The sequence below is a fragment of the Pezoporus occidentalis genome, unplaced genomic scaffold (genome assembly GCF_034315485.1).
Source record: "Pezoporus occidentalis ecotype Australia unplaced genomic scaffold, CSIRO_AGI_Poc_V1 ctg101, whole genome shotgun sequence".
NCBI classification, from domain to species: Eukaryota; Metazoa; Chordata; class Aves; order Psittaciformes; family Psittacidae; genus Pezoporus; species Pezoporus occidentalis.
The window spans coordinates 1,863,494-1,877,664 of NW_026912791.1; the positions used below are offsets into that span (position 1 = coordinate 1,863,494).

Consider the following 14,171-nt stretch of genomic DNA (forward strand, 5'->3'; position numbering starts at 1 on the left):
ACTGCACCCAGCAATAACCATCCATCATCACAAATAATCACCAATGTGAACTAGGGTTCAGATAAGACCAGCTCATGAATAATGAACAGCTCGATAACCTGGGCCAAATACATAGTAGTGAACAAGTACTTTGAAGTGCCTGTAGTTACACAATCGTTTCTTTTGTAGGACGCACAAACTTCCAATAGCTCTGTTCAGTCTGACAGCAGATTGCTCTGGAGTCTGTGCAGATGCTAAACTACCACTAAGCAGCACCCATGAGTAATTCTACCATTTCCTGATGGTCGGAAGATTTATCTCTATCATAGTAGGTCTAACCACAGTCCTCCATGGAAAAGAGTACATTCACAGATGTGAAGCTGTACCATTTGAAAACCCCAAATCTACAGAACACTGTATTACATCTCAACAAGCATGGTTACAGGACTTCTGAATTAGAAGTAGCCTGGGCCAGCTGGCTCAGAGCAGAGGCAGAACTTGCTCAGGTCTTCAAGCACTGTCAAATATGTCTGGGAGAGGTGCACCCACTGAGAGAAGGCCGCTTCTGTGGACTCCTTTCTGGCACAATAGAAGCTTCCTCCAGCAGAGCAGCAGTCACTAATAAGCAAAGGTAAGCTTTCATGGGTTAGAAACTGAGCTGAGACAATGTTATATGATCTCACAGAAACTAAAGCTCACCAGGCACCTCCTCACATACCCGGTGCAAGGTACATAAAGCTAAGCTGGTTTTCCTGATGTTTGGAAAACAGTTACTACACAGAAACAGTATGTTGCATGCACAAGACTGACCCTGGGAAGAGTCTGGGAGAGCAAACCTCAAGCATTTGAGAATGCTCAGATGCTAAACTACATGAAAGGGGAACAGAAGTGAACAGAACAGACCAGAGTGACTGAGAGGGAGCTTTCCTTCACAGTGAGGCCATCAACCACCACCCACAGATCGGGAAGTGCCTGTGTAGAAGTCTGCTGTTGCAACAGAGTTGGCAGAGCAACCTATAAAACTTTTTTCTCTATCTTGCCAATCTAGAGGAGCGTGGCTGTGGAAACATAGATGCAAAAGTAGCATAAAAGCAACTTTGAGGCTTTTTTTTTTAAGTCAAATAGAGCTGAAATGAGGGAAGTTGACAATAACTCACAATCTGTGCCTACGGAAACATGCTTCTCAGAGTCAAAGCAAACCCTGACGCAACTAATGTTATTGGAAGTACGGAAGACACCACTTTTATTTCAATTATTCACTTGTCTGAAAATTACTGGGAACATTCCTTTGAATTAGTCACATAAAAAGCTTGGGTAAAATTGATTTTTGTTAAGTATTTCCTCAAAAAATGAAACAAGTTTCTTTTTCCAATTGGCTACTTGCCCAAGTCTTTTGTACAGAAATTTCTGACCCCTTCGTCTCAGGCGTAAAGTGTATTAAATTTCAAGAATTATGATGCATTCCAGAAATGAAAAATAATGGAAAAAGTTGAAAGCTTCAGTTGTAGGAAGTTGCTGTGTGTAAAGCTTAAGTTTATGGTCAGGGTAGACAGAAGGAAAAAGCCTAAAGCTACAGTTCAATTTGGCTGGAAAGAAGCTGCCAAAAAAGCTGAGGGCTGCAAAAAACTTGTTCCCTGAGGACAAGTCTTGGTCTTGGAAAGGGCTTTGGCACCTTCTGTACAGCTCAACCCCAGGATGAGGGTTAGTTTTAAGGTGAGGGTTGAAAGAGAAGAAGCCCAGAGTCACAGCTGTGAAATTCTGCAAATAATCTTTGAAAGTAAACTGGGGCTGATATTATAATTCCTCCCCCCAGGCTAATTGATTCTCCATAGGGATTGGGACCCTGAAACAGCAAATCAAGACTAAACCAATTTAATAATTTACATCACATTGATCTTCATTTTTCTGACTCAGAACTGCTATTTGTGATGCTCAGTGTAGCTTTTCAGTAGCAGCACTGAATTCAGGATATACTAAGTCTGTTTAGGGCTCAGAGTAACTGATAACATAACCATTCCATTTCTCCTCACTTTTCTACCAAGGATCTTGACGTGCTATCAATTTTACCTCCAAACCACCCCCCTGCTTCCCTCTGCTCTCCGAAAACACACTGAAATCTGAAGTTTCAGACATTCTAGGAATCTTTACTGATTCTTTTTTCCAATCTCTGTGAAACCTGATCCACCAGATGGGTGGGAGAGCTTATTGTTTTTTTGCCTGACATCTGGATTTCATTAGCAGACTCATGCGTGCTGAATCAGGAATGGCGCTCAGAAGAAAGCAGATGAGAGTGAAATTATGTTAATGCTAAAAAAAAGCCCCATTCTTCTCTCCAACTTTGCAAACAAATACAACATGTGAGTCATGTTGTGAGCTCAGTATAAACAGTACAGCCCTTATTAGCTGTACTAACACTAATATTGGATATGTTGTGCCTTAAGCAGCTATAGAGAACACTATTATTTACTTACATATGTCAACATTATTAAAAAAGAAAGCCTTTCCAATAGCTTCACATTAATACCACCACTTTTCATGTTTATAATAAGTGTCTCCTGTCTTCTATTTAAATAGATTCAGTATAGTGTGCAAGGAAATAATTTATCCCAAACCAACCATAAAATTACAGTTAAGACTTGCTACTCAGGAGACTGCTGTAAATGATACCAGAGAGACAATTTTCTTGAAGTTTAACAGGAATGTTAGCAGTGGCCTAAAAGTTAGACTGTTATTAATTACCATAGCTTTCATTACTGAACAACAGAAATAGTAACACAAGCAGTAACTGTCTGTCAGTCCTGTATGTGGTGCTATGCTAACAACCTCTCTGCATGACTGTTAGATTTTATCATGTTATCTGCTAAAGCTGACAGTTGCGGGCATATAACATCTATCTTTACATTCCACCTTTCTGTCCCTTCACAGTGCACAAGGACCTTTGGCTGTCAGATGATGAGTGCCATGTTACCTAACCCGTCTTCTAAGAGCACTAAGTGGAGGTGAGGAAATTCAAAGTACCATTTGTGACTGGGTCACACAAAGGAAGAGGGATCAACAAGAAGCTTTTGTCTGTGTTTTAGACGATCATATCAATGATAAGGAAACAAACAAGATTACAAAATGGTGAAAAGCTGAGAGGGCAGACAGATAATAAAGAAAAGCTGAATATGGAAGTCAGGCCCTCACACCACCCTGCAAGCCACCTCAAGAAAACTTCACACATCACTGCACTAGGCCTCCGTCCCCCTCTTCATAGCTTCAGCCTTCCACATTATATCACATAGGACAAAATAGTATAATATGCTTAGATGAGGAGAAAACTGATAGAAGCTTTTGGTTGCTAATGCAAAAATGACTAATGCACTCTAAAATTGGAGTGTGGTCATTTCTTTTTGTGTAACAGCACTCTGTGCTATCTCAGAAGATACGGATATCGGCTATCCTGAGAAAGTTATACTCCTATGACAGGTGAAATGCAGGTGGGATATGTATTTCACCTGTCACAGCTGTATAACAATCTCAGGATAGGAATGAACCCCAAAATTTACATAAGTCACCATTTTCAAGGAAACCTGAAAATTCCTGGGCTTGATTCTGCACTTTCTCATGTTTTGTGTAAACACTTCGACAAGTGGCAATTGCAGCATAAAAGCCAGTGCAACCATTTTGGTGGTGGCTTGCCCCCATGTAAAGTATAGAGAGGATCTTTCCTAGGGACATGAGGAAGAGTTTTTCATGATTCTTGATAAGAATTATGGCTACAGCAATGCAATTTTGTCATTAATCTATTAGATCATCTTAACGAGCATTTACAGAAATCTGTTTTAAGTAGCAGAGCTTCAACTTGCAGTAAGAGATACAGAAAATGCAGGTCTGGAATGAGTACTATTAAGTTTGGGAGTTCACTATAAACTTTTGGGTCTGTATTTAAACCAAAGCCACCTTTCTACTTTGATGAATCTTTTTATTTTCTAGTAAAGTCTTTTAGTTTGCTGTTTCTTTGAATGGAGCCTTTCTCTCCCCACTTCTTGCTCTTCTAATTTCCTCAACTGTGTAATCAGGTGTTTAGGAGTATAGGCTGTATAAAACCATCTCAGAGGTTATCTCTGCTCTCATGAAGCCTTCTGAGGGTCTCCTTTTCTCACCCACATAAGACCCATGGCACAGTGTTTGGGAGGTCTGAGTGCACTCGGGCTGGGTGTTCCTGGCTGCCAGATGGTGTGGGTAGGCTGGCTCAGGTGGAAGTATTGATTTGTCTGGGCTCTTACAGAGTTTTATCTATAGTTGCACACCTGCAACGTGCGCTAAAATTAGAAATGGACTTGAAACCAGTATTTTGTAAATGAAACCCTTGAACCTGGGAAATGTTCAGTGTTGCTTTCAACTCACATCCAAAATTACAGCTTGAGACCATGTCTAAGTCTAGTTGAAATGTGCTCTTTCGTTGCCGAAGGAAAACAGAACTGTTTACAGGACTCAGTAATATAAAAGAGTTCAAGGGGTGCTGCTGTACTCCTATGCAGGTCTCTGCACATTCAGGGAATGAATTAGAAACAAAAAGTAGTGAGTATCTTGCAACAAATCAGATGTAAAGATGAACCAATAATCAAGATTATGTAATTTCCGAAATGTCTGCTCTTGCTGCTAAAATCCCCAAATTTTTTAATTTAAGTGCCCGCCCATGGGCTTATTGCCTTAGCTCATAATTTTGCACTGACTGGGCTCTGAAACAAAAGGCTTATTCTTTGTTGTCTCTAATAACTATATAGACATTTTACCTTTTCTGCCTCATGAACGAAACATGTAAGAAAAAGCTTTTTTTTGGAAAAAAACAAACAAAACAAAACCAAAACCCAAGCTTTTACAAACCTGGAAAATGTCTCCTTAAATAACAGTCCTTTTATCAGTAATATGACAGATAAATTCTAGTGTAAAATAGAAAACATTAAGGAACAAAGTTTACAGTAAGCTTATCCTGAGCTTGATGTCCATAAGGCTGACACATATGCATCATACAGCACCCAGACTTGTGTTCCTGATGCATGCAGTCCTGCCTTCTCTTCTGCTTCTGATCTAACTTGCTCAGCCAGTCTGAAGGGTATATAAAATCCCAGAAGGCATAGATGGGAATTAGTTACCTGAGAAACTCTGCTAACATCTCATAGGAGACCTTTTTATAACTATAAGAAGGGTCATATCAAAATATATAAGGCTCCTTTTACATTTATTGACATAAGCCAGATAAAGCAGAACAACACAAATACTTGTGCTGTACCAGGGAAATGGAAAAGGGATTAATTTCCATTTAGTATCTTAATTTCTTGAAGGAAGTGACATAACAGGAGGGAAAAGCAGGACTGACTGGACCTCTTGTCAGCAGGAAAAATGTGAGGGGCCCCCTGGGCTGGATTTGTGTCCTCATACCCTACGGACTGTCCTGGGACAATCAGAAAAGCAAGCACAAGCTACACTGCTGCTGAGAGTTACTGCCAGCAAAACTGCTGCTCTGCCTTTAGAGGCTTGCTCTTGTTCTTCACCGTGTTTGCTATCTGCTGGCTTCCTACACTGTGCAGTAAGTTAAAAGGAAAAGGGAGGGAGGGACAAGGCAGTTCACTCCCCCCATAGTCACTTTCTCTGCCATTTATCTGGCACCACCCAGCCTCTGCTCAGACCTTGTAGGCCTTCTTTAATTTGGTATGGAGATTATCAGAAAACACATTTTCATTTTTGAGGAACGGGGAAATGAGGTTCTGTTAGAACTGGGAAAGAGACCTGAAATATTAACACATTTGGCAGATGTGAAAATCTGCAGAATTTCAAACCAGAAATGCCAAGATACAAATGTTTGCTTGGGTACATTAAGTTTATGAAACACTGCAAAACAAATTCAATCCATTGCAAAGTGGTTTCCTCCACATCAGAAGTCCACTTCCACCCTTTTTTTGCTTTTTCAGCTTAACACCTTGTTGAAATAGGTATTTTTCTAGAGAAAATTCCTTTTAGGAAAAAAAAAACAAGTTATGTGATTTACTTTCAGAATATAGTTTAAATTAAGCTACATTTTTACAGGAAGTGTTTGTGCATGGACATTTTGACAGGTGTCATTTCTGAGGTTTAAGGTCTTCTGTTTTCCATATTTGTTGTTGTAATAATGTCTGTTTGCTTTAACTTTTATGTTTTAGCCATATTGTATTTTGCAACAGCCTTTTGTTTAAAAGCACACTTAGAAAGGATTGTGGCAGACATTAGAACTGGGAGATACAGAGATCTTGAAGAACACTCAGTGGTCGCTTATTGCAGAGCATGAAAATGTAGTTAATTATCATAGAATCACTGTACCATCAGATTTGGAAAGGATGCTGGGAGGTCACCCGTCCAACCTCCTGCTCAAAGCAGGACTAACACAGAGTTCTGGTCAGGTTTCTTAGGGCTTTGTCCAGTCAGATATTGAATGCTTCCAAGTATGGATGGGAATTCCTGTATTTCACACTAAACCAAAATACTTTTACAAAGTGAGAAAACATGATTCATTTAATCTTCCATTACCCTTTTCTTATCAGTGTGAATGAGCAATTGATAAACTAGTGTGGGTTTGACCTGGTAGTTCTTTCTCTACCTTATCTAAAAATCAGCTTATGGAGGGCTGGAAACCAGACCTTACTTTCCTTCTCCAGGGGAATGCTCACAGTGTCAATTCCAAGCTAAGCACTTAATTATGGTTTATCAGGTTTACTGCAAACTAAGCAAATACCAAATTGTTAGTAAACGGAGTTCAGATTCAGAACAATGCAATAGCTATGTTCAGTATACTTCAACAGAGTTTATAAAAGTCTCTCAGTGATTCGCACAGGATTTGGATCTCGTTTGTTGTGAATGTTTTTTAAATATAAATTATTCACATTTAAGATAATGATTTGTATTATTAGTACACAGGTATACAATAGTAGTAACATACGGCTGGGAAATGCTTTGGGATGTTCTCTCACTTATCCATGGACAGAATAACTCATGAAAATCCTGATGTATGTTTATGTATACTGTTCTGAAAGTCTTCCAATGATCAAGAGTCTTCCCAGGCACTTTATTTCAATGCCTCACAGTTAGAAAGAGCAGCCTAGTTGAACTCCAGCACTCTGGACTCATCTGCTGTTAATCTGGAAAACAAACTGTGCCCTTCATGTAAGGTTTTCTACATATTTGCACATTATTAATGTGTCTTTTTGTGGGAGCACACAACATTGGTTCTTCAATCTTTCAACAGAAGTCATGTTTCAATGACCCCAAATTGATTTTGTGCTCAACCTGGACCCAGCTGAGGCTTCACCAGTGATGAAACCTTAATAAGTTTAATGCCAGGTATCCATAAGGGTTTACATTTAAACAGTGCCCTTTTTGTGATATCCACCTTGTGGCCAGTGGGCAACTGGCTTGAAATTATCTGGACAATGAATATGCAAATGAGATTCAAAAGTAAGTAAAAAGAAGTTACAAAACCTGAACGAAATGAAATCAAATTCTGTGGTGGGCAATCTTCCAATACCTATCACACAGTCCATTGGTAACCATCACATGGGACCTGAGATTCCACCCCAAGGTTGCTACAAGGACGAAGCATGCATGCCCTTTTACAATATTTGCCTGTTTACATTGCTTTTCCCCTGGGGGGGCACAAGACTGAACTTTGAACTTGTAACAGGAATAAAGAATGAACCACAGCAACAATGTCTCAGTGATGGTGCTGAAAGAGGAGCTTGGTTTTTGCTGGTCTTCCAGACTTTTGGGAATGTAGTTTCCACTAGTGTGCTATATAGGAAAAGGGCACAGGTACAGCTCACTAGATATTGCTGTTTTCTTTTTCACTAAGTGCTCTTATTCTGGTGTGTTAGGGTTCAGTATCTTCTTTCCAAGCACCTAGTTTATCAAACAATTGGAAGTAAACACCATATATTATGGCCAGAGTTTTAAAACTAGTACTTAGGGAGCACGCTTTTCAAAGCAGTGCTGTTTGGATACCCTCAACTCACATACAGCTGCCTCTCTGATAAATGGTTTAAATCCATGACATGTACAGCTTATTCAATGTTTACAGAACAGAGAGCAGTGGGTATTTTCTGATGCTTCAGAGTCTTAAGCAGCTTAAATCTCCAGCGATAGAATGGATGTGACCAAATTACAGCCCACCATACTTTTGTTACAAGATTTCTGCAAGTCTTCCTAATGAAAGTAGAAATTATCTGGGAAAATATATCCAATTAATCTCAGAAATTCTGAGAAAACGTGGCAGGGCTAATAAGTTCAATCATATGAGAAAAAAAAAAACAACAAACCAAAACAATCTGCAGTAACTTCTGCATTATATTTGATATCGTGGAGTTGTCAAAGAGGCTGCATGCGGTAAAAAGGAATTTAAAAACTCTTAGCCAAGTCCAATCCATCTAAAATAATTTTATCCAGGTTCTGAGTGGAAAAATAGAAATAAATGAAAGTAGTATGCTATGTACAAACAAGACTTTTGAGATCCTCAAATTGTTCCAGGATGTTTTAATGTGGAAATTTAGTACATGCATAGGTATTTGCAGAATGAACATCTAAGAATTACACTTTCTTATAGCGATATGTTTAGGTGAAGAAATATGCACTATACGAAATGGGTTAATGTATTAAAATATATTGCAAAGCCAGAGAAACAAGGGTCTGTATATACATACATATTTTTCTTCTGGAGTGCTACTTTGAAAACACTCACAGCAGAGAGCTTTTTCCTCCTTGTAATACAGGCAATACAGATTTTCTTTCAGTACTGGTCTTACTAAAATCAGTGCTACTGCACCAGACATGAATTTAGTGCCCCAGATTTCATCTTTACCTCTGTAAGAGGAATATTAATTTTGGTGATTTGAATACTACTTTATTTATATCAGGGATTCCACTGTCAGGCCTGTAATAACACTCTAAGCAAACGGAATTGAAGCATAAACAAGAAAGACCCCTACAGCAGCAGATCACATGCTAGCAAGTATACTTTGATCAAAACCTATGTGGACCTGCAAAAGTAAGCCATACAGGACTTCAGATTTCTGAAAGACTGGGGAAATTGACCCCTTGTTCTATAACTGAATAACAATACTGATACTTTGCTTGGTTCAATGGAGAAAAGATGTGTTTATTTGCAAGCCATTACCTGATATCTGCAAGACTATGGTAAAATATCTGTGATCTCCTTTAATTCTGGAGCTCTTTGAAACATCATCTTCCACTTACAAAGAAAAATAAATCTCAAGAGGTTTGTGTTTGCTTTGCTTTTTTTAAAGAAAAGCATTAAGATCTCTTAGCTAAAAACCAGAAAGGTAAAATCCTTCTATCTTTGTAAAGATGGAAGCTTGTTCCTCATTGCCATCTTAGCCAGCCTTTGGTACCTGGAGAAAGCACAGCTGTGGACTCCATGGCTGTTGTGGATATTTGAGATCCTTGCACAACCATAAGGCACAAGACAAATCAGACTAATGTTTCAGGCATGAGAGTCACTGCAATCTTGCAGCCAAATAGCTGCCTGCTGAGCCAACTCTACTGCCAAAGATCCACTATATCTGACCACTGGGAGGGACAGCTTCGGGGCAGCATGATCTGGCAAACCAAGCTATGGACTAAGAAGAAAGGACTAAACTCAGCTTGACAGTGATTTCTTCCACATCCTGCATGAAACCACAAAAGCAAATCTATGCAAAGTCAAGCAGCCACAATTACCTATTACTCCCACTGACTTGAGTATGTGTTCTCAAGGTACTTTAGTTTTACAGGATCTGCTTCAAAGATCACTGTTTGCAATGGAAAGACTCCCACTCTTAGGCTCATGAAAATAGATCATGCCATACATTTCATTCACAGATTTGAAAATGCAATGCAAAATAAGGCCAATGTTTCACATTACATATACGTCTGTGGTAGTATGACTGTACTCCTGAGCATGCACATGCATTTTCCTCTATGAGTATACTGTAAAATTGGGAAACACACTGTAACAGTTCTGTATCTCCCAGAGACTGGAGTAAACAGTTGCAGTGCACCAGGGATTTGACTGCAGAATGGTGATATTTCCCTATTTATTTATTTAATTTTTTAGTACCAAGTCTCCATGATGTGAGTTCTTTGCCTGTATAGAAATTTACAGGAATTGTCAGGAAGTTTTTTAGAAAGCTTAGCACTGGATCGGGATCAGAGCAGTCTCTTTGTTTAGCATTCAGAAAAATACAGCTGGAACCACATATTTTTTGAGTGAGTAGGCCTGCACGTATTTTCACAAAAGGATTTGAAGCACTTGAACAAACTTAGGACAGAGAGACCAGTAGATGGAACTGCTGCTTGGCAGAAATAAGGTACAGCAGTTTGGAAACTTTGAATACACATATACTTAGCTTGAGCTCTGAGCTTGGACCTCTACAAGTACAAACATTGTTGCTGCCTTTGCTGTTAATCCATTACTGCCCAAAATTAACAAAATGAATGGCATATGCAATAAATCAGGTCTTCCTTCCCAAAGACTCTGAACCATGGCAAAGCTTCAGCCACTCTGCAACTTCCTGGAACCTGAACTAGGTTCCCCCATACTGTAAAGGAGCAAGATTCATTATATATACGCCATGCGTATTACAAACACAACCACTTTTTCTATTTTGTAGGATTAAAAACATAGACGACAGTGATATTGGGTGAAAACAGATAATGTAACGTTTTTAAAAAGATCATCTATGAGTTTCTACGTCTGATAGACAAATAAATGTCGTAAAGAATCATAGATCTTAACTATTACTGGCCCAGAGCTCATCACTATTTGTTCCAGCAAGGGAAAGAAAGTCTATGGTTATCATGAATAGATAATATGTACACTGGCACAGTATCTTTGAGTACACAAATAAGTAAAAAAAGTTTTGACAAATTTACATATGTATGTATTTATATATCATACAACTAACCACTACTAAACCAGATAGGAAAGGCACTCATTTCTCACCTTCCTTGCTATTTAAAGAGAACTACTTTGTATATTTGATGGCACTGTCTATGATAATTTACAAGCATCGCTATGTTAAGTTTAAGAGCACTGGTTTAACCTTTATTCTCTAGATATTTTCAGTTCATTCACATCAATGATATTTTTGTATGTGAAAGAACATCAGAGAGGTATCAGTAAGATGTTACCGTCTAAGACACTGAAACTCAAAATTAGTTGAGAGAAAGTGTAGGCATAGTATAAAGATGAGACTGCAGATAAAAAGTACTGTGTTTTGTAGAGATATAATAATTGCTACAGTTTTTGTGAAGGTAGACCAACTGGAAATCATGACTTGCAGTTATAACATTGCTCTCACTTCTGCTAGTTTCTAAAACAGAAAACACTTTCTATCACTCGGATCACAGAAACCGCAATCTAAGATAATAGAAGTTTGCTAAATCCCGCTTTAACTTCCAGACATAATTATGGACAGGATATTGGACAAACTGCAGATACCTGAGGTATTCAAATACTAAAGCTGGCCTTTTCTGTTTATAGTTATTTAACCTCTTAAAATATGATCATCTCTTATGATACAAATCTGTACTGATGCATGTGTTTTCATCAGTGTGGTATACCATCAACTTTTACAGTAACAGAAAAAGAACACATCTTTACAGTGTTTATAACAAGCAGAATTAAGGGAGGATATAAAGTCTCAAAGTTGTTACACAATTTCTTTGTTATGCAGGAAAAACTCCATAAAACACAGCATTTCAAAATCTGTTTCCTATTAAGCAGTTATATAAAAAGAAAATAAAAATACTGAATGATTTACTGATTCGCGTTTTCTCCAAATCAGATTAGTTTATCTCTTTTCTCTGTCCAAATTTAAGCACTTTAAAAATGCATAGCTACAGCCCTGGTTTTGGTAGGATTTGCAAAACAACTTTCATTTTTGACAGCAGTAGTGAAACTAAGCATCAAAATCTAAGCTGTTAAATAGCGCATATGATGTTAAAATTAAGAAATCACTTATCATCAAAAGCAGTGGTAACAAATGGGTTCTTTCTGACAAAAGCCTGATCCTGCCATTGGTGATTCCTTCTTGTGCACAACATTTTGAGCACAACTCTTGCACAGAGGGTCATCTCCTGTACATCTGTCCTCAAATCTGGATAATATAAGGGAAAGGCTTAAGTTTCTGTGAATGCTTAAGTATGCTCGTTTTCAAGAAAGTACTTACCAGACTAGACCATAAAATGCTCGTGTTAGAAATCTCCAATAAAGCAGAACTAATTTCCTATCACCTATTCCTTAAGTGGCATAAATTTTAATCTATGGAAACAGATACGTGCACGCACAGTGAAAGGCACTGACGAAATCTGTTCTGGGATGCCATGCCCTAGGAGATGAAAAGCACAAGAGGACAGCCATGAGAAGGACTGAGGAATAGAGAGTCTGTATACTTTTTGTGAAAAGACTGAGAAAACCTGGTTTGGTTAGTCCTGCAGAGTGAGTGCTGAGAGAGGATACGATTGCAGTCTATTAATACGTCCTGAGATAAACACCAGGGAGGTAGAAGAGCTGTTTCAGGGGAGGATAATTTTGGCAGGAGAGCAAATGACTATAAAATAGCTCTGAGTTGCACTTATCCTGGAATTTGGAAGATTTCTAATTAGGAGAGGACTGAGGTTCCAGAGCAGCTTCCTACATCAGCAATAGTGAGGGCAAAACATTCAAATACTTCCCAACTAAAACTTAATCAGTTTACAAAAGGAGCTGTGTCATATGGCTGCCTGTAACTGTAGAAGACTGCATGCAGTGAGCAAGCAGATGCCTCCCCATCCAGTATTCCTTCACTCATTACTCACTAGCTCATAGGCCAGCCACAGAGTATGCTCTGTCGGAAGTCTTCTCATTTCCTGGTTCACAGAGAAACTGAAGACACGACTAGTGAAATCTTAGAAAAATTACATAGGATGTGCAATTTACGTGAGTTAATCTTCCTACAAGACCCTTAATTTGTTTGCATCTCCTGGGATTTCTATGGGTATGTCTTCAGTTTTCATTAACTGTTCTCTAATCCCTAGTGCCTCAAACTGTAAAAATACCTATGAAATAAACAATGCATTACTGCTCCAACATTGACACATTTGCTTGGAACCATCTCTGCAAGCTGATATTAGATGTTCCTATCTCTACTATTTGCTGTAGAATGCTAAACTAAGTACATTAAATACAGGAGTATACAAACCAGAGCATTTTTGATCTCCTAGCAAAGAAAATTTCATCATTTTTTCCTATAGAAAACTGTCTTACTCAACATATACTGAAGTAACACAAAGTAAAAATATTTTCAAGTGCTACACCCAAGACTGCAAATGTAATTTAATTTCACATTTAATGAGAGCTATACAGCTAAAATCAATGAAGAAAACAGTCTAGTTTATGCACAACAGCAGGAGGAATACATTCAGTTAAACCTCATCTGACATTAGACTTGATTTCATGCTGACCTTGCCCAGCTGGCAGATGCTTTTCTGCCTGTGTTTTGGCTTATACATGTCTGACATCCATAACTGCAAATTAACTGTACTTAATTTTGTTCAGATTAATTCTGCTGAAAGTCACACACTAGGAGGGTAGGAGGTTAAAGTCATAGTGAAGTGGATGCCAATATTCTCCACATCTGTATTTCTAAAGTATTGGCAGCACTTTAATTTCCTTGGGACTCTGCATAGAATATTGTTGGAGTTGTGAAAGTTTAAGCCAGCAACATGACTGCATCCAGCTGAAACTTGAGAGGATGGAGAAACCTTTCACACTGTGTCTTGGAGCCCCAGAAAAAATATGTATAGATTGGTGAGTGGTTTTAGTGCACACTGGCTTATACCTCTTTTCTAAGGAAATAAATATTGCCAGCTTTGCCACTACAGAAAAGTTCTAGGAGTCCAAGACCATCACATCTTGTCAAGCATGGCAAATCTATGAGACAAAAGACATTTTACACCAGAAATACTTGGAGCTTGTGTTCAACACTGATTCAAAGTTCTCATCCAGTTTAACAATTTCTTCTTCTTTAGCACATGTAACTTGTTATATTTTTATTGAGTACCATTGCAAACTGACTATAGTGTGCTGCTTGAAAACATATTTTACACAATAGAAAATTACATAGTACCCATTTTTAAAGTTTCCA

The 14,171-nt window shown here is 38.4% G+C and overlaps 1 protein-coding gene and 1 long non-coding RNA gene across 2 annotated transcripts in view; one reads left to right on the forward strand and one right to left on the reverse strand.

Annotated features, from left to right (window-relative positions):
* LOC134161018 (uncharacterized) overlaps positions 1 to 3,743 on the forward strand; it is a 91,048-nt gene extending 87,305 nt beyond the window's left edge. The window contains exon 3 of the long non-coding RNA XR_009963798.1: positions 2,905 to 3,743. This is a non-coding gene — a long non-coding RNA (uncharacterized LOC134161018). The remainder of the gene's footprint in view (positions 1 to 2,904) is intronic.
* Positions 1 to 14,171, reverse strand: part of ZCCHC24 (zinc finger CCHC-type containing 24) — a 111,284-nt gene that overhangs the window by 78,923 nt on the left and 18,190 nt on the right. The gene's annotated exons all lie outside the window — the stretch shown is intronic.